The sequence below is a fragment of the Canis lupus genome, chromosome 9 (assembly GCF_011100685.1).
Source record: "Canis lupus familiaris isolate Mischka breed German Shepherd chromosome 9, alternate assembly UU_Cfam_GSD_1.0, whole genome shotgun sequence".
Lineage (NCBI taxonomy): Eukaryota > Metazoa > Chordata > Mammalia > Carnivora > Canidae > Canis > Canis lupus.
The window spans coordinates 10,501,609-10,521,097 of NC_049230.1; the positions used below are offsets into that span (position 1 = coordinate 10,501,609).

General features: G+C 38.4%; 1 protein-coding gene across 1 annotated transcript in view; it reads right to left on the reverse strand.

Annotated features, from left to right (window-relative positions):
* The window catches only part of KCNJ16 (potassium inwardly rectifying channel subfamily J member 16), a 58,265-nt gene extending 41,038 nt beyond the window's left edge, over positions 1 to 17,227 (reverse strand). The window contains 2 exon segments of the mRNA NM_001313870.1: positions 8,245 to 8,350; positions 17,091 to 17,227. The gene's annotated coding sequence lies outside the window, so the exon portion shown is untranslated.
* Between the last annotated feature and the right edge of the window lie 2,262 nt (positions 17,228 to 19,489).

The following is a 19,489-nucleotide window of genomic DNA, read 5'->3' on the forward strand; positions in this document are numbered from 1 at the left end:
TTTCGGCTCAGATCATGATCTCACGCTCATGAGATGGATGGAGCCCAGTGTCAGTCTCTGTGCTCAGCAGGGAGGCCGCTTGAGATTCTCTCCCTCTTCCTCTGCCCCTTGCCCCCAAACCGCTTACACCGTGTCTCTCCAAAAATATATATATTTCTGAACAAAGTTTTGGTTACATTTCTGGCAATCAAAGCAATTAGTAACAGATGGCACTTCTACTCTTCAGGTGTTGTGTTTGACCAACTTTGCAAAATTATACAATATACATTTCTGATTACTTAAGTAGATGAATCACAGCTTATTGGAGATGATAGAATTTGATCGTTCAAAATGACAGCCACAGACTTTTAAGTGTCTTTAGCATCATGAATATGCTAAATGCTCCCAATGAATTCAACTCAATCTGTAAGTAGGGCTATGTACCTAAATTAGGTCCATAATTCAGCCCAGAAAAAGAAAGGACCAGGGAAAATGACATCCGAGTGCTTTCATTAACCTCAATTGCCCATATAATGTGTGCATTTTTATCCAGCCAAAGTGTAACAAAGATGATCTGTTTTCTACCAGCGAAAGGTGGGTGAAAAGGCACACAGTGTTTTTAGGTAGACTTTCCCCCTTATCTTAGAGCTTTCAAGCCTTAGAATTTTCTTTCAAGGGTAAAACAAAAAACCCAGAACAATGACCCTATTCAACTATAAGAATCACTGTGATCAGCCTTTCCAACTCTGACCCTTTGGACAGGAGCAGAAACAGCAGGTTCTCCCTGGATTGTGTTGCCCTGTTTAACCAGCACAAATACTTTGGCAGGGAGATAAGTAAGTGATTAAATCCAAGGCGGAGCCTAAAACTATAAATGCTGAGCAAATGACTGAATAGCTTTTTTTTTTTTTTTTTTCTGGGCAAGGAAACAGTTGAGGCCGAACAGAAGCGGCCACCACCAGTTCCCCTTGGAGATGTCCTTGTTGCAAGCACCAGTGCATGAGGGCTAGACCCAGCGATGGGAGCAGGGAAGGCAAGGATCATGAAATGTTGGCAGAGCCTCTCAGTGTGATGTAAGCAGAGATTCTAAGCAGGGTTAGTCAGAGCCCTGTGTTCTCTGTAAATACTGGAGTAACTAGCTTTTAATCTTTTTATCGACATGTGGAGTTGGTAAACAGAGATAGGGCAACTTTCTGAAATAATGTTACATGCACTTGTAAGTCCAGTTTATAGCTAAATATTTCCCCTTCTTCCCAATGAGTTAAGCTTCTTTATTAATGTGTCCTCTGAGTACAGACTATCCCAATGATGGAAACTCTGTCATTTTACACTTTAGTAATCAAAGGGCTTTTAGGTTTTTGGTTTTTTGTTTTTCTCACTGCCTCTCACCAAGTTAGGAATCCCACCTTTGGGAACTATTGACCAAAAGAAAAGAAAAGAAAAGAAAAGAAAAGAAGATAAGAAAAGAAAAGAAAAGAAAAGAAAAGAAAAGAAAAGAAAAGAAAAGAAAAGAAAGCAACAAAAAACATGTTTCTCTTCAAACTTTAGAAATTTAAACTGAAAGCAGGTGCCTCTGCTGCCCCCTTCCTGGTACTTAAAATCCATATACAAATTATACAAGGCTCTTAATTCCATCTAAAACCAAGAACTGGGATCCCTAGGTGGCGCAGCGGTTTGGCGCCTGCCTTCGGCCTAGGGCGCGATCCTGGAGACCTGGGATCGAATCCCACATCGGGCTCCCAGTGCATGGAGCCTGCTTCTCCCTCTGCCTGTGTCTCTGCCTCTCTCTCTCTCTCTCTCTCTCTCTCTCTCTCTCTGTGACTATCATAAATAAATAAAAATTAAAAAAAAAAAATAAAAAAAAAATAAAACCAAGAACTTAGGTGGCCAGTTGATGTAGCTTGGATGCCACAGTTTCAAGAACATCTCCTATCTAACTCCCCCCCACAAGCCCTGAGCATGCAACATAATGTCTGGCACACAGGAGGTATTTAATGAATGTTTTCTGCATTCACAGATCCAGGAAGAGGACAAACAGGGGAATCAAAGCAAAACTGATTTAATTTGCCTGTTCTTATCTATATACTCCATATGGCTACCGAAGACCAACTTTCATATATTTGGGTGAACCCAAGCTGAAAATTTTTTTCATTGAGTTTCAAAATTGAATTTATAGATTTTTTTTAAACTAAGGCTTTTAAATTAGCTATATATATATATATATATTGGCAGAGGGAGAAAGCATGAGCAGAAGGCAGGAGGAGCAGAGGGAGAGAGAGAATCCCAAGCAGACTCCCCACTGAGTACAGAGCAGGGCTCGATCTCACAACCCTGAGATCATGACCTGAGCCAAAATCAAGAGTTGGACTCAATCAACTGAGCCACCCAGGCACTCCCAGATCTATAAATTTTAAGTAATTCAAGCCTTTGGACTAAATTAGGCCATTGGCCAAAGCCATCATGACACAATTGCCAGAATCACAAAAACAAACAACAAATAAAACAGTAGAGACAAAGACAGGCCCTGCCCCTCCCTGATCTTTAACTAAAAATCACTTGGCTTCATTTGATTTCTATTCAATGGCAGCTACTAACTACTTCAGACATCGCCAAGGTATACCACCCAGTTTACCCACAAGTTAGAAATAGTCGCCTCTTCCAGGTTTAGAGAAAATGCTGCATTCAAGAAAGGTGATCACTTCACTTCTTTTCTCATGTAGAGGGCCGAATTTATTGAATGGACTGGAACTAATGTATGCAATAAAATTAATTTCCCTGGGAATGCCAACATTTCTTTTTTTTTTTTTTTTTTTGGAATGCCAACATTTCTAAAGTGTCTATCTAACCATGTGCAGTTGGACATTTATAAGAGCTCTATATCCTAGCCTCCATTGACCCAACTGGAGGAGAAAAGAGAACTTCTGTAATGGTGACATGCCTTAGCCTAGGCCACTAGTTTTCCAACCTTTGTCTCTACCAGAATCAGTTGGGAGGTTCACGAGAGGAAGAGAGATGCTGGACTGTATCCCCAGAGTTGCTTATTCAGTAGGTCTGAGTTGGAACCTGAGAATTTGCATTTTGCACAAGTTCCCAGGCAATTCTGATGGTCCTAGTCCTGGACCACACTTTGAGAACAATTACAAGTCACATGTGGTAGAGTTTAGATTAAAACCCAGGTCTGTCTGATATTCGAATGCAAACTGATGCCACACTGCGAAGATAACTGTTAACCTCTTAAGATTTCCCCAGTGCAGCAATAGAAGAGGCAGGAAACCGCTCCTACACGGAAGAGAAATAGATCTGGAGTCAAACCCCAGAATCTGAACCCCCCTGCAGACCAGGTACCAGCACATCACTTAATTTACCTGATCCTTACTGTTTCCATCAATATCAGAAGAATTCTCTACTATTCCCACCACTCTTGCAAAGATATTCTGAAGACAAAATGTGATCATGGCTGTAAAAGCATTTTCTAAGCTTTGAAGTGCTACCATGAGTGTTTTGTTATATTCATTAAGAAGAATAATTTTTTAAAAAAGAATAAAGATGAACAAACAAGAAAAACAAAAACATGCCACTGAGTGATCTGGTCTTTAGTTTAAAAGCTGAGACTACGTAAAAGGAAATGCCAAACACAACAAAGAAGTTTATTGGAACCTTCAGGAGTTCAGTGATCTTTAAGATGAACACACTAACAGTTTTCAGGGTAGGGCAACTGCCAATTTTTTTCTAATAGTTTTTTTTCAACTTAAAAAGTAAACATCATATTTCTTTAAGAGACAGTCTTATGATGAATACCGAAAAATGATTAATAAATCCTGTAATTGAAAAAAAAATAAAAAAAATAAATCCTGTAATTGTTAATTATCTGATTATTTTTATATAATGTTATTTGATTCATATTATTTGATGCATTTTTAAATAGTAAAAATTTATGTTAGCAGCTTTCTTAGGAAGTATAGTTTTCTTTCATAGAATACTGAAACTATTTTATTTAAACATATAGTTTTATTATGTTGATGGTTGGCTTTTGTCTGATGCTTTTTCTGAAAATACACATTTGACTTCATTTGTAATACATGGCCGAAACAATGAAATATAGGATTTGCTCTGCAATCAATGATTTCATCACTGTTAATCTTAACTGAGTAATTTTAATACAAGAGTAAAACAAAAACTGCTTTTTTCCTTCTCCATGAAAATTGTCATTGGAAATATTTGCATATCAGAGCAGTAATTTCTAGCAAAATTAGCATTTACTATAAGAAAAGGGGCTATTTTATATTAGACTAATTAAGGAGAGATTTTTACTCTAAAGTGAAAAATCTCTCAAGACTCACTGGGCTCTACTTTTCTCTCCATCTTTTCACTCAGACAAATGGCTTATTTGATCTTCATTCAATATTTGGTATTAAAGCCAACAGACTTTCATATCTCATTTGGACCACAAAGAATAATTGCATTTTCCCCCATCAATGAAATGTTGCTTTCCTTAGACTGTATGTTGTCCTTGCTCAATGCAGTGAGATTCTTATTGATTTACAGTGTTAAAGTTCCGATTGTGTTCACTCATTTTTGAAGAAGATGACAAATCCCTGTATCAGGGTGGCTGTGGTTCTGCCCATTAAATAGAGTGCAGACATCTTCTTTTCTGTTTCTGATTGGCTTGTTTTTGTTTTTTAAATGCCTTGACAGAGAAAGAACAATTTAATGCCCAGCATGCAAAACAGAATACTTCAAGGAAATCGATAATTACAGAGTAGAGAGCAGGGTCCTGTTAGTAAGGTTTTATTCTATTTTACCATTTCAATATCTGAGCATTTCTTATGCTTTCCCTTTGTGTTGTGCACAAAGGTTTCTTAAATGCTGAGTGTATAATCCAAATTATGTGTTAATATTATTTAACATTCTTAATCACGTAGCTATGAATTTATGGAAAATTGAGGTTCTTTAGAGGGGACAGATTAGTAGTTAAAAACAGATACTAGGGACATAGGCTACCTGGTCCAAAATCAGCTATGCCATTTAATAGCTGTGTGCTTTTTGAAACATTACATGGCCCCATTGTGCCTGTTTCCTTATCTGTGAAAATGAAGTTCACCTTGGAGATGGAAGGATTAATATCTGTGAAGCACTTACCACGGTACACAGTGCATCATTTTTAAACAAAAATCAATCAGTAAATTGAAAACATTATTTCTGCAGTCAGGTGACACAGGTTCCTTTGTTACTGGTAGGGAAAACATCTCAATAGTTTCTCCATGTGGTCTCCTATCTTCATAGAAGATTGAACAAAAATATCTTCTATTCATGACTTTGGTAACAGAACAGTTGGATTTTGGAAACAATGAGGCCACCCCATCATTGTGACACTATCCTTGAGATAGAGAGAAAATGTGAAGTCTCTGAAAGACACAAAATCTGCCTAACTAGACAGCATCAAAGGAGGAGAAAGTGAGACTAAGTTGAAAGTGTAAGTCAAACACAATCGAATAAAAAGCTAGCAGAGACAATCTACATAAGAGGGTGCTGATTAAAAAGGAGTTTTCACAGGACAGTTTTGACACAACATTTTGAGGCTATTTCCAGTCTTCAATGCTTTTTTAGAAATTCCTAGTCAAGGAATTTTGTCACCGGTTTAATGTGTCTCATTTTCTCAACTTAAAAGACAGACAAATTATGCTGAATCAGGATAAAAATTGTCTCTGTGGGAAAATGGTTGGTAACTTAAATGAACAGGTTCAATCTTGTGAATGAAAGGATTGGGGTTATTGTAGAAATCTGGTTGCTATCCATTCAGCACCACCATACCACTGAAGCAAAATAAGACGAAGACTAGGAGATCTAAACTTACTAAGATATCTAGAATGAATTCATTCCCAGTGTTCACTTTTAAGTGTGGAGGTGATCTAACATCACACAGCCAAAGTGAGACTCTGTACCACTTCCAAACGTATTCACTTGCATTAATGTCACTTTTTGCTTGTAAAAGAGACAAAGCAGTTCTATTACAACATATAACAGAGTGAATTAAGACTCTCTTCCACAATAGGGTTAGCGATTTGGAGGCAGGGACTACGTCTCAGTCACTTGTTTTATATTCTGAATGGCAGGTATCAGAGATGGTAGATTTGGATTGTATTAATTTAGCTAAACTGCGACTACATGTTCCAGAATTCCCTTCCTTTCATAATTCCAGGTTAGCCTGGATCCCCTGGGAGACATTTTGCATGAGATTTGTAAGATGTAAGGGAACCAACAGCCATGTTCTTTTTATGTCAGAAGGTTGGCATAGGGTGTGAGGCACTGTGGTTACTCAACAGGTTGCCACTGATCTGCTACCTCATGAGATTGGCACGGGATAGCAGATCACCCCACAGTTTCTGTGGCTCTCTTCCTTCAGCTTCTGTGACTCCTGGTTACATGAGGATGGGTACTAGTTTCTCCTGCTGGCCACCTTCATTCTTTAATTGGAGGCTCAAGCATTGTGAGAGATGGATATGAGCTCCATTCCATCCTGGTGGTTTCCAGCTCATTTTCACTAGATCTCATCTGTTGTCTGCCTTCACATCACATGCATCTGTCTTTCCAACTGCTTGCCTCATGGCTCCAGGCTCTGGCACCAGATAAATACACACACACACATACACACACACATTTAATAGGCTCAATTATCAAGGTTTGATTACAGAAGCAGAACTACTAGGAAAACACATATTTATTTTATAGATGAAGATAATGATAGAGAATTAGTTACTGTCAGGAGCACTGGGTGGCTCAGTCACTTAAGTGTCCAACTTCAGCTTAGGCCATGATCTTAGGGTCCTGGAATCAAGCCCCGCATCAGGCTCCCTGCTCAGTGGAGGAGAATCTGCTTCTTCCTCTCCCTCTGCCCCTGCCCCAGCTTGTACATAGGCTCTGTTTCAAATAAGTAAAATCTTTAAAAAAGAATTAGTTACTGTCAAATAATAAGAAATATGTAATAATGGTGAGACTGAAGACTTCTGGTGTTGAACCCATTACACCAATGCACCATGATGCTCCTTTCTATCTACTCATCCCGTGGTATAAAGGCTGAATTCCTAACTCCACTTTAAACCCACCATTAAAATGTAAAAAGAGATTCTGACCACCTACTCCATGAACAGAGTGGCACCAAGTTAACATCCATGCAGCTTAGGGCAATAAAGCACAGTTAATGGACTTCAGAAGAAAGTAGAATCTGGGCAGCCCAGGTGGCTTAGTGGTTTAGCACTGCCTTCAGCCCAGGGCTTGATCCTGGAGACCCGGGATTGAGTCCCACATCGGGCTCCCTGCATGGGGCCTGCTCCTCACTCTGCCTGTGTCTCTGCCTCTCTCTGTGTGTGTCTCTCATGAATAAATAAATAATATCTTTTTTTTAAAAAAAGAAGAAAGTAGAATCCTGATAAACACTTAATCAAGTTCTTCTGGTTAGAGACAGTTCTCTTATCGAAAAAATCTACCTTGTAATGAAACTGGAGTCCTCTATAAAGTAGGAAAGCATCACTAATTAGTTTGTCTTCTCTCTTTTCCATTTCCACATCTCCTATTAAATCCTCCTCCCTTCCCAGAACCAGTCCACAGTAATGGGGAACTAGTTCATTCTTATGACTATAGGCCCCAGTAAATTGGGAGAGAAGGCTGGGTACTGTAAATATCCATCCTATGCAAGCTACTACCTAGGTTACACCCACTTTTCTATTCCATTTATTTCCACTCCACCTTCACCCACACTCTGAAAACCCCACGTATCAACCACTCAGAAATTCTTAAGTTCTTGTTTTCCTAAAGTTAGGTTCTCTATAAATCGAGCAGACATTTCTTCTTTCTTTCAGCTTCCCTCAATTCCCCAGGCACAGTTGGTTTTTCTGCCCGTGTCTTCCTTTGCTAGGTTTTGACTTTCCCAGGAGGAGGCAACTGATAGATTTATCTTTATATACCAAGTGCCCAGTGGAATAAGCATTGCACACTGACTTAGAAGAATTCAGGTGCCATGTGTTCAATTCAAGAAACCAAGGTGCAAAAGATGACAACATTCTGTCCATTGAATGGCAATGGGATTACCAAATGCTATTATTTTGATGCCTACCATAACATGTCCACAAAACTGTACCGATGGGACAGTGATTACCATGGTACTAGTTTGTGTGTAATTAATATAGTCCCTTACTCTCCACACAAAAGGAAGCAAGGTAACTCTCAACAGCTAATGTCTACAGGACCCAACGCTGGACTTCCACTTACCTCCTAGTTCTGCTCGGTCTGTACCCTCATGCGTCGTTTTGCGAGCTGCTACAGCAGATCATGACCAAATTCCATGTCGAATGGGAAATGGTGTCCACTCTTTACACTAGCAAAGAACAGGAATGATTTGATACAATTGTGCAGGAGAAACACATACACAAAATAAACTGATTATAGTAACATAATGCATGGAAACCTTGTCCTAATTCCCATCATACTTAACTCCCGTGAGTGTAAAGCACAGTACATTTTGCTTCTGTTTGGTTTGGTTTGGGTCTGCTGGTTGGTGATTTTGCTTTCCTTAGTTTTATTTCTCTGACTGTTTCTTTAGCTTTTCAACTCCTGATGCAAATAGTGCAATCTTATCATCAGCATAATGTTGTTATCGAATACAGCTAAATAAAACTTTAGTCATGAGGAAATGAAGCCGCTTTCTATTCCCACAAAACCTAAATTTAAATATGTGTAACTTTGCTCAAATTAGTCACACCACTTTCTCCTTGAGTGTTATCTAACCACCCACAAGTTGGCTCAATTCTGACCCAAACAAAAGGCAAGCTAAACACACAAAAGGAACAGACTTCTTGCTGTGACAGTCCTGGTCATAGTCTTTAATATTCTGGCATCTCCTTAATTTTAGTTGCAAGTCCAGGGAAGGCTTTTCCTGTGCCATCTATAAATAGAACTCAATAGTACATTACCAGAACACTAGAAGGTCAGTTAATAACCTAATAGCTCATCAAAGAGTGTGTCTTTCAGGTAAGTGCTAGTTGGAGACAGCTATTTTGCTCTTGTGCAGCAGACTTGATGTGCTGGCTTCTGTCTAGGAAAGCCTTGAATTAGAGATCTACTGAACAATTTTTGTGGTTCAGCCATTATGCTAGGTGCCTTGTTTTGTGAGGTTATTTTGGATTATTTTCCCAAAGTAGAGACAGAATGTCCTCAATTACCCATTGTTTGGAAAAGTCTCACATGAGATGTGAAGAGTACATAGTCGTGAAAAGACTGGCCAAGTTTGTGGGTGAGTAGATATTTTTCTGGGGCAGAGCCAACTAACTAATCAAGTAGTAACCTAACCCAAGAATTTGGTCTCACAAAAATTATCCTTTAATAGTACTTCTCAAAATTTTCCACTAAAAGAAAAACCTGGAAAAAAAACAAAAAACAAAAGAAATGAATATGTTATCTTTATCCCTACCCCAGATCCTAGAGGATCTGAGATTATAACACAAAGGATTGGGCTCAAGCTCAAAATATTCCGGTTTTAGGATTTTTTTTTTAATCTATGCTCATTTTGAATGCTGGATATATATCTCAAGATACCTGAATTATAAAAGTAATTCTTTAAACTGCTTATCAGTTCAATTATTTGATTCCTCTTATTCTCAATCCAAATTCTGGAGTTAAATTAATGCTTCTGAAAGGTACACCATGTTTATCTTGTGGCTTCTCGTAGTTCCTGGCATATTGTTACTACCATGAACATAGTCATTTGGAAGCAGCACTCCTACATGAGAAAGATAGATTACATGCAAATATAGGAGAGAGTATATAGTAGCTGAAAAATTTTGTGTGAATGTGAAGTTAACGGAAGAGGAGACGATGCCATTAGAAGGATAGACCATGGATGTCTTTTAAGGTAACCTGTTCTTTTGTCTTAATTAAGAGAAATTACTTTCTCTTTGACCAAATTACACGGTTAAAAGACTATAGCACTGAAAATGCTGCATTAAATTAATGGATACTTCTACACCCAAATGATCACATTTTTATTTATTTTTTTAAAGATTGATTATTTATTTATTTGACAGAGAGTACAGCAGGCAGAAGGAACGGGAGAAGCAGACTCCCTACTGAGCAGGAACTCCAATATAGGGCTCAATTCCAGAACCCTGTGATCACAACCTGAGCTGAAGGCAGATGCTTAGCTGACTGAGCCACTCAAGCACCCTAAATGATCACATTTTTTGGCATATCTATTTTGTGGAATTAAAAATGAAATAACTAATAAAGTATAGTTCTTAATGTCTTTTATAGAAACTGAAGCTTCCAACTTATCATGTCTGTATGACAAAATACAATCAGGGTGAAAATGCCTTATGTCGCTGTAATGGTTAATTTTATGTATCCATGTGGTTAGGCTATGTTGTCCAGTTCTTTGGTCAATCATCATTCTAGATTTTTTTTTTAAGATATTTGTGAGATGTGATTAACATTTACAATGTGTCCACCTTCAGCAAAGCAGATGACCCTCCAAAATGTGTGTGGCCCACATCCATGCATTTGAAAGTATTAAGAACTAAAATTGAAGTTTCCCAAAGGAGAAGTAGTTCCACCTCAAGACTTGCAACATAAGAAACTGCCTAAGTTTCCTGCCTGCTGGTCTAACTAGCAAAGTTTGGATTCAACACTATAATATTGGGGCACCTGGGGTGGTTGATTAAGTGTCCAACTCTTGATTTAAACTCAGGTCATGACCTCAGGGTCCTGGGATCCAGCCCCACAATGGACTCTGCACTCAGCAGGAAGTCTGCTTGAGGATTCACTGTCCCTCTCCCTCTGCACACACCCCCATTTGCATTCTTTCTGTCTCTAAAAACAAATAAATATTTTTAAAAAGACTTCAATATCAACTCTTACCTTAATTTCCAACCTGCCACCTAACCCCACAGATTTGAGACTTGCCTTCCCTGACAATCACATGACCGATTCTTAAGAGTAAATCTTTTTCTGTCTCTTCTTCTCTATATATCCTATTGGTCCTGGTTCTCTGGAGAACCCTGGAACCTCTGGAATTTGGTAATAGAGTTACCAAACTAAGGGAAAGAAGATCACAAATGTAAGGCAATGAAAAATCTTATATAAAATGGTTCATAAAATAAAATAAAATAAAATAAAATAAAATAAAATAAAATAAAATGGTTCATAGTAAAAACAATTATTTCAAGGATAAATGGGTAGCTCAGTCGGTTGAGTGTCTGACTCTGCGTTTTGGCTCAGGTCATGATCTCAGTGGGATTGAGCCCAACCAAGGTTGGGTTATGCTTGAGGATTCTCTCCTTCAGACCCTCCCCTCCCTCACATATGCACACGTGCCTGATGTCTCTCAAATAAATAAATAAAATTTTAAAAAAATCTCAGTGTTTAAACATTCTAAATTTTAAAAGCACACCCTGAGAAATACCCACATGCCTCAAACAAGGCTATCCCCCTATTGCTTTTGTGAAAAAAAGTTCAATGGGTGGGTGTGCTAATCCTATCTTATTTTATCATGGTCCTAGGCCATTGAATTGCCCTTAATTATGTACAGACCCTGTCTTTTTCTGCCAGACTGAGGGCAGGGACCAAGTTTTTGTTATCTTTGTATCCAGATTGAATAAAAGATTATTGATTGCATGGAACATGGTTCTAATTTAAAATGGGATATAATGGAAAATTAAAATTCACCATAATAAAATATGATTTTGGTCATGTTTGCTTGAACATACCTTTTTCTTTAAAAAGAAAAAGAAGAAGAAATAGTTGAATGTTTGCTTTTAAGTGAAAAGAACAAATCTATGGAATATAATCTAAAGCCCTTTAACTATCTTTATACTGTACTCATATAAGTAAAATAAAATTAAGAATTGAGGTGATATTTCTGGACCATATTTAAGGTAACAATCACCTTTATCTGGAATTGTCAAGTAAATCTACTTTGGGGCTGTTTCTTACGCAGATGATTAACTTTTCCCAAATTTCCTTTGCATCTGTGGACAGTTTCAGGCCTATTTTTGAGAGTGAATGTGGAGCCAAGGTAACTGGAAAAAGTTGTATTTAAAAGTGAGAAGCCTCTTTTTGTACGTTTTATATCTGAATCCTTTATTTTAGTGTAGAAAACCCTGGGAGAAAATAGTAGATCCCATCTTTTTCATGCAAGAGCAGCTATAAAAAAAACAAAGCCATCCACTCCTTACATTTTAATAACCACAAAGTCCAGGGTATGTGCAGCCTAAAAGATGATGATGAGATTTCCCCTCCAAGTTCTCTGAGGCTGGCCAGCTGAGAAGGCAGGAAGCAACTAAGCAACTGTCTCTGCATTAGAATTTTTCAGTGCAATGCATTTCAGAGTGCAGACAAGCCACTTTTTTCCTCCCAGAAGCTGAGCTCTTGAGCCTAGCAACCTTAACCAAAAAACAACATATCTGAGTTTATTTCAGTGCTGATAGATGTGATGGACTAAATGTTCATACCTTCCCAAAATTCATACATTAAATCCTAATCCCCAATGTAATGGTATTAGGAGGTGGGACTTTGGGGGGAGGTAATTAGGTCATAAGGGTGAAGCCCTCATGAATGTGGTTAGTGCCCTTATAAAAGAAAATGTGCCCAGAAAGCTCTCTTGTCTTTTGCGCCCTGTGAGGATCTAGTGAGAAGATGACCCTCTGTGAACCAGAAAATGGGTCTCACCAAACCCTGAACAATATGTAATCTTAATGTTGAGCTTCCAGTATCCAGGACTATGAAAAATAAACGCTTATTGTTTAACCCGCCAAATCTGTAGTATTTTTGATACAAAGCCTGAATGGACTAAGATAAAATGCATCTGAGAAGGACTGTTTGTTCAGAGCCCTTATTCCCATGGTTTCCAGTAAAGGGACCATTTGAAGATGCTAAGACAGATGGACGAACTGCTGGTCATTATTTGCTAAAAGCTGAGAGAAGAGCACATCCTAATTAGGGGAGAGGCATTTGGAGAAAGCCTTCTAATGCTGTTTACTGCCCAAGAAAACTATTTTTGCTTTGTAGCCCCCTGGCTGTTAGCAACAGCTGGCATTGGCCAAAGAAGGCCTGGTTTCTATGGTGATGAAATTTGTGTGCTCCTTACAAGTCTTATTTCATAAGCACATCATTGGCCTCAACACAATCTTGATATTAAGATACCTTTTTATTATTCCAGTGATCAAACTAGAGGAGCCATGTCTTTATTTACTTCATCCCCACTTCTGTATTTTCTTCTACATCACCTGCCTACCATCTACAATGCTCTTCCTCACCATCTTTCTACTTATTCAAATTTATACCTCCGTATGGTCTTTTAAAATTTCTCAAAAAGCCATCTCTGACACATTTAGGCTGCGGAATCCTCTCCATTTTGGAAAAAATTCTGGCACATGACCTCATCTACAACTACTCTTCCCCTTGGAATTTTGCTTCTGGCACACTAATCTCCTTGCCAGGCACACTCAGAACCTTGCCCTAGCGGTTCCATCTACCTGCACTGTGCTTCTCCAAGGTATTTATATTGCTCACTTCCTCACAGCCTCCAGGTCTTTGATCAAATATCACCTACTTGGGGAAGCCCTCTTCGACAATCCTGCTTAAAAATGTAAACCTGTGACAGACAGCTTTAAAGATGGCTCCCTAAGATCCCTGTTTCCCGGTGTTCATGTTCTTGTGAAATCCCCTCCCCTTGAGTCTTGGCTGGAATAAGTGACTCACTTCTAATGAATAGAAGTTGGCCAAACTGAGGGGATGTCACTTTCAAGATTAGGTTTGAAAAAGACTCTGTCTCTGTCTTGTTTACTTGCTGCTTGCTCTAATGGAAACCAGCTGCCATGTTTTGAGATATTTTATGGAGAGGCCCACATGGCAAGGAACTGAGTAAGGACTCTCGCCAACAGCTAGTGGAAAGCTGAGCCTCCCCCCCACCCCCATCCAACTGCCTCAAAGGAACCAATCCTGCCAAGTACCATGTGATTGAGCTTGGAAGAGAATCCTCCCCCATGCAAGGCGCTTGAGATGGTTAGTCCCAATGGACACTTTGACTGCAGCATGTGATCTAGAGGACCCAGATGAGCCTGGATTCCTGACCCAGAAAACTAGAGATGACAAATGATTGTTGTTCTGAGACATTTTTGGGGAAATTTGTTACACAGCAATAGATAACAAGTACAGCACTCTCACTCCTCTACCTCCTCCCCAACGCCCAGTAATTCCTTCCTCCATCATGTTTTTCTCTATACTGCTTATCACTACTAACATGCTTTTAATTTTACTTCTTGGTAGACTCCCCCAACATCTCCTAAAATGTAAGATTCATAGAGGCAGGAATTTTTGTCTTTTTCTAGTCATCAGTATGTCCTTTTCATCAATATATATCTAATCAATGCCTGGCACAGAATAGTCAGTCAATAAATATTTGGTGAATGAATACATGTCAATATATGCATTGACAAATCATCTGTTTTTCCTCTTTCATTAGTCTTAAATTCCCAAAGAAAGTGGTTTCACCCATTAAACAATCTCTCATACAACCCATAACTTTAGAACTTTTTTTGTTATTTAATAAATATTTGCTCAGAGAATAAATTAATGAATAAATCAGGGAAAAATGTCTCTTGCTAAGTGCAGTACCAATTAAATCAGGGAAATGACAGGATGACCCATTATTTCTATGTCAGTGTCTTAAAAGGGTTAAGGAGCTGAGGCTATAATGGTAAAATAAAAACAAAAACAAATTTTAAAAAAAAGAAAAGAATAAAGAGAGAGAGGGAGAATTCTGGAGTTTGCTTTTCTACAAACAATATGTAGGTCATTGCCTTCCTAAGAAAATGAACTTATTTCTTTCCCATTATCCGAAAAAATCTATTAATGGAAAAAACAAATAAAATTTCCTCCTTTCTGGAAGAACTGCTTTTACCAATGTGACATAAGTAATTGTATATGCTTAGAAAAGAAGAGAAGTGCCAGCCATCACTTTGTAAAAAGAATCAAGGTAAATTCTTGAGAGTTAAGGCTTCAGTCATGTTGAGTTACAGAGCTATGATGATAGACTCCCAGGTATTTAAAACAATATCCATGAACAAGACATCACTCACGGGCTCATAGGAAGAGAGTGTTGGTGACCTACATGTTCTCAACCACATCCACACACAAGGACCACACATGAAAGATCTTTTATGAGCATTTCCTCTTTGTCCTTTGTATCAAGCCTGTTAACTCTCAATATTCACCAGATTAGAAAAGGTACGGTGTTGTGTGGTAATAAGAACCATGCACATTTTATTCTTAAAGTTAGGCTGAGTCCACTCTTCCTAGAACAAGGAGGTAACATAGGATATTTGGGGATAAATTCGTATGGGACAAAAGTGGGACAATTTGTTCAGATAATGGGTTTTACAAATTTGAAAAGGTTCACCTAAATATATAAGTTATTTTGGTAATTAATATTTGCTCTAAATATCCTTCATATGTCTATCATCTTCCCTAGAACTACATTTTTTGCCAATTCCTAACTTTTAACTAACTGATATCTAAGCCTTCACTTGTACTCACCACTAATATATATAATGGAAGAAACCTAGTTATTCAATATCCTTGAAAACTCTTGTTCTCTTGCAAGTCAAAATAGACTTACTTAGGAAAATGTGTTAAAACAGCATCCTACTCAAGTCTTTTCTTCCAGTGTCAAATGTGGTCATGGTCTTGTTTTGTATGAAACTAATGTCTTAGATTTACCACAATTCTCATGTTCTAAAAATAATCATCATAAGCAGGAGTTACATATATTCGTTACCTCTGGTCCCTCGCTGTATCTTCCTCCTTCTCTCTGTCTCTGTCTCTCTCTTTCTTCCTCTTTCTCTCCCTCTGCTGATTTGAATGGACTTGAATTCTGGATCCTGTACACTTTTAAACCTTTTAGCTTCATTTCAAGAACTCCTTAAATGGCATTCTACAAAACAGCTGCAGTTTAGGCTCTTCGTGTCACTTTACTGGTTAAGATCTGACATAGGGAGTGGTTGGCCTACAGTTTCCAAACTAAAGTGGCAAAGATACATTAGTCTATTCTTTCTTCCTAAGGCTCTGACTCTTGCCTAGCTGTAATTAATACTTAGCAGAAATACTCCATCCAGTTCTATTTTCCTAAGGAGCTTTCCTTTCAGTTCATATGATCATCTAAGAGCTTAATGCACCTGATCAAAATCCACTTGGTTTGTAGAAAAGTTCATACTTATCACCTGTAACTACTGCCAACAGAAACAATTCAGTTGTATATGATAGAGAATTCATCTTCCAGAGGGCAAAGATCAACATGTCAATATCTGTCTAAGTAAATACTCAAGAACAAAATTTCTAAGATTTTAATGCATGAAAAAAAAAGCTTTAGAGAAATTAAAGTGAACACAACAGAATAAAATTCTCTACTTCTAGCTTATGTTAAAATAAGTCTAGAATTGGGCATCTGGCTGGCTCAGTCAGTAGAGCACACTACTCTTGATCTCAAGGTCATGAATTCAAGGAGCATAGAGCTTACTTAAAAAAAAAATAGCCTCACACAAGATTGGAAAAAAAAAGAGGAGGATTTTAACATAAATCTATAAACATGCATACTTTTATTTCCTCTCATATCATTATCTACAATTCTTGGAAAAAATTAACCTATTTTTCTTGAAAATTTTTGAGGGGGTGTGTAAAAGCACATTTCAATGCTTGAAGTTACATACCCATAAATGTATATACACTTATATATGCAGTTATTTGCTTTCAAAAGAAATTATAAACTACTCCATCTGGTACTGAATATGGAATATAATAAAGTCACTTTTAGATATCTACATATATAGTGTCATGTAAAAGCTGACACTTTGAGAATACTTTTGACCAAAATTTCAAAAGAACTCAAGGTAAATGACACACTAGTTAAAGCACTCGCATAGGAAATTAAATTATCTTAATTGCATTTAGCTCAACATTGACATTGACATTGCTGGACACAGAGCATTGCTGCCCCTTAAACAGAGGCCAGCAAGAGCAAAGCATAGGCTGAATGACTTTGTATAATAACAAAATAGAGCAATGCTTACCTTTTAATTCACTCTCCCTGCAGAGGATCTATGAGCTGGGTGCTCCCAGCTGAGCAATGGTAAAAATGTTCTTTAGTTAATAATAAAGGAAAGAAAACTCCAGACACCAAGAACCCGAGTTAACCATTGACACAGGTTTGTTCCTACAGTTCCACCTGAGAATCTACACAGGGAGCCCTTGGCATCTTATAAAGCAAGCGATAGCCGGTCAGCTGAGACAGAGGTTACCTCACTGCCCCGTCCCTCTGGAGGAGGTACAGCGTGAAGGGCATTCAAGCAAACCCTGACTAAGTTTTCATGAGGTCAGGGATATGAAGGAGGAAGATTTCCTGAGCCATAAATATGCTCAACAAATATTTACAAAACAGGGTTGTTGAGAGGTAACCTATGGAAATGCTTCTACTCAATGCAAAGAAATCCTTTTTACCAGAACTCCTGTCTACCTCTTAGCAAGTGAAGGCTGAGATCAAATCCCAATGAAAACTGAGACAGGACAACTAGAAATAGCTAAGCATCCATTCATTCCTTCATTCAACATGCCTTTAATGATTAGTTACACTGTACGGCGCAGTTCTAAAGAACTAGCATCTTTGACTAAGACTGATAAACGGAAGATGGAGATTGAGGGAGGGTCCTCCCTCCTCCAACCACAAGGACCAGAGCTTAGGACAGTAATGATTAATAAAAAACACAGTCTTTGGTTCATATCCAGGACGCACAGTCTTAGAGTTACTCTGCCCCAGCAATAGGTCCTAAGAGGTGAAATGAAATGGCGAGTAGATTGTGTGGTCAAGCTAGCTGACCAGAGGTCAGAAAACTGAAGAATGAAGAAGTGAAGAGATGGCTTTAAAATGGTAGAGCCAAGAGAAAGGTCCAGAAAATTGTGAAAGGCAGCCACAAGAAACTAAAAAAATAACAATCCCAAGTTCTTCAGGACCTGGGGGAGCTGTATCTAGAAAAGTTCAAAAGGAAGATTGTGCAGACAAGGAATTAATATATGTCTTTTCTCCAAAGAGCATTGGCAACTGGGGGACCCAGGAGGCCCCATCCGGTTTGTTCAGCCCTCCAAATTTAGGGGGTCATTTATGGGTTCTGACCATAGTTGGCATTTTGAAGTTTGGGCTTCCCCCACCCCATTTTTAAAAGCATGAATCGCTGAGGAAGCAAGATATGAATTTTAATGTTAGTGTTATTACCGGGTTTGTGATAGTGGGAGCTATGTACCCTGTCTGCATCCCAGTTGTCTCATCTGTAAAATAAGGATGATAAAAACAAGCACAAGACCTACCTTAGGAAGATTATTAGTGTCCCAAACCTGCTCGCTGTCATTAGGGATTTGACATTTTAACAGGAGCACTGATTGGCAACCTGCTACACAGCACCGGGCCTAAGAGTCTGAACCCTCTAAAGGATGTATCTTTTCAATTACCAGTAAATGTTAGGGAGGTGATGGACACAGAGTTGCCTCTTCTGCAGAGAAATCTGAATACCAGGGAACTAGGGCACGTCTGTACTAACTGAGGCAACTTCCACTGTGGTTTATCCACAATAAATCTGACTTGGTCATGTAGTGAGTATTTTATCACTTTCTCTGCTTGATTCCTTCCTTGTTTGAAAGCTGAGCTCCCTTTGTTAGCATTCCATCTGAAAGAACTTTTACAAGAACACCACGGTACACGTAACACCCTCCACTCCGCGAGGACCATTTCAGGAAAGGTAGCTTTGTTTGGGTGAGTGTTTGGATTGATCTGAGAAGATGAGACATCTAAACACAGCCTAAAAAAGACCGCAGAGAAGAGCAGGACAGCAGGCAAGATAGAGGACTTGGATGGTTTCCCAACTCCAACTGAGTCAGAAAATCACAGCGTGGCTTCATTCCTTTGTTTGAAGTAAATTCCCAGAACATCAGACACACCCATACTCACATGTAAGTAGAAAAACACTTTCTAAAGCCAGATGAAAATGATATCTGGGTTGGCTTTTCTGTTGCATGTCTATGCCTCCTAAATCTACCTTAACTGAAAATTAACTTCACTGAAGCTCAGCTTTGGTGAACTGCAATCCTCCCTGAAACAGAAAGAGATACCAAGGCAAATCAAAGGGGCCAGTGGGCATTAGGATTTGTCAAGTAACCAGAGGATGAAAGAATCCATTAATAAAGTGTAAAAACTTTAAGTGATAAAAAATTCTCTTTTTCCATAATCTGTACTTTATTGCCATTCAATGATTTTACTAATGGCCTAAAAAAGGAGTTGGATTATACAAAGAGGTTACTTGTTATGTAGAAGTGTGGTATTATCACTCTGTCATTGAAAAATTGTTTTTGTTTGTTCAGCCCGATTCCTGTTTTTTTGTTGTTGTTGTTGTTTATTTGTTTTTTTTGTTTGTTTTTAAGTCCT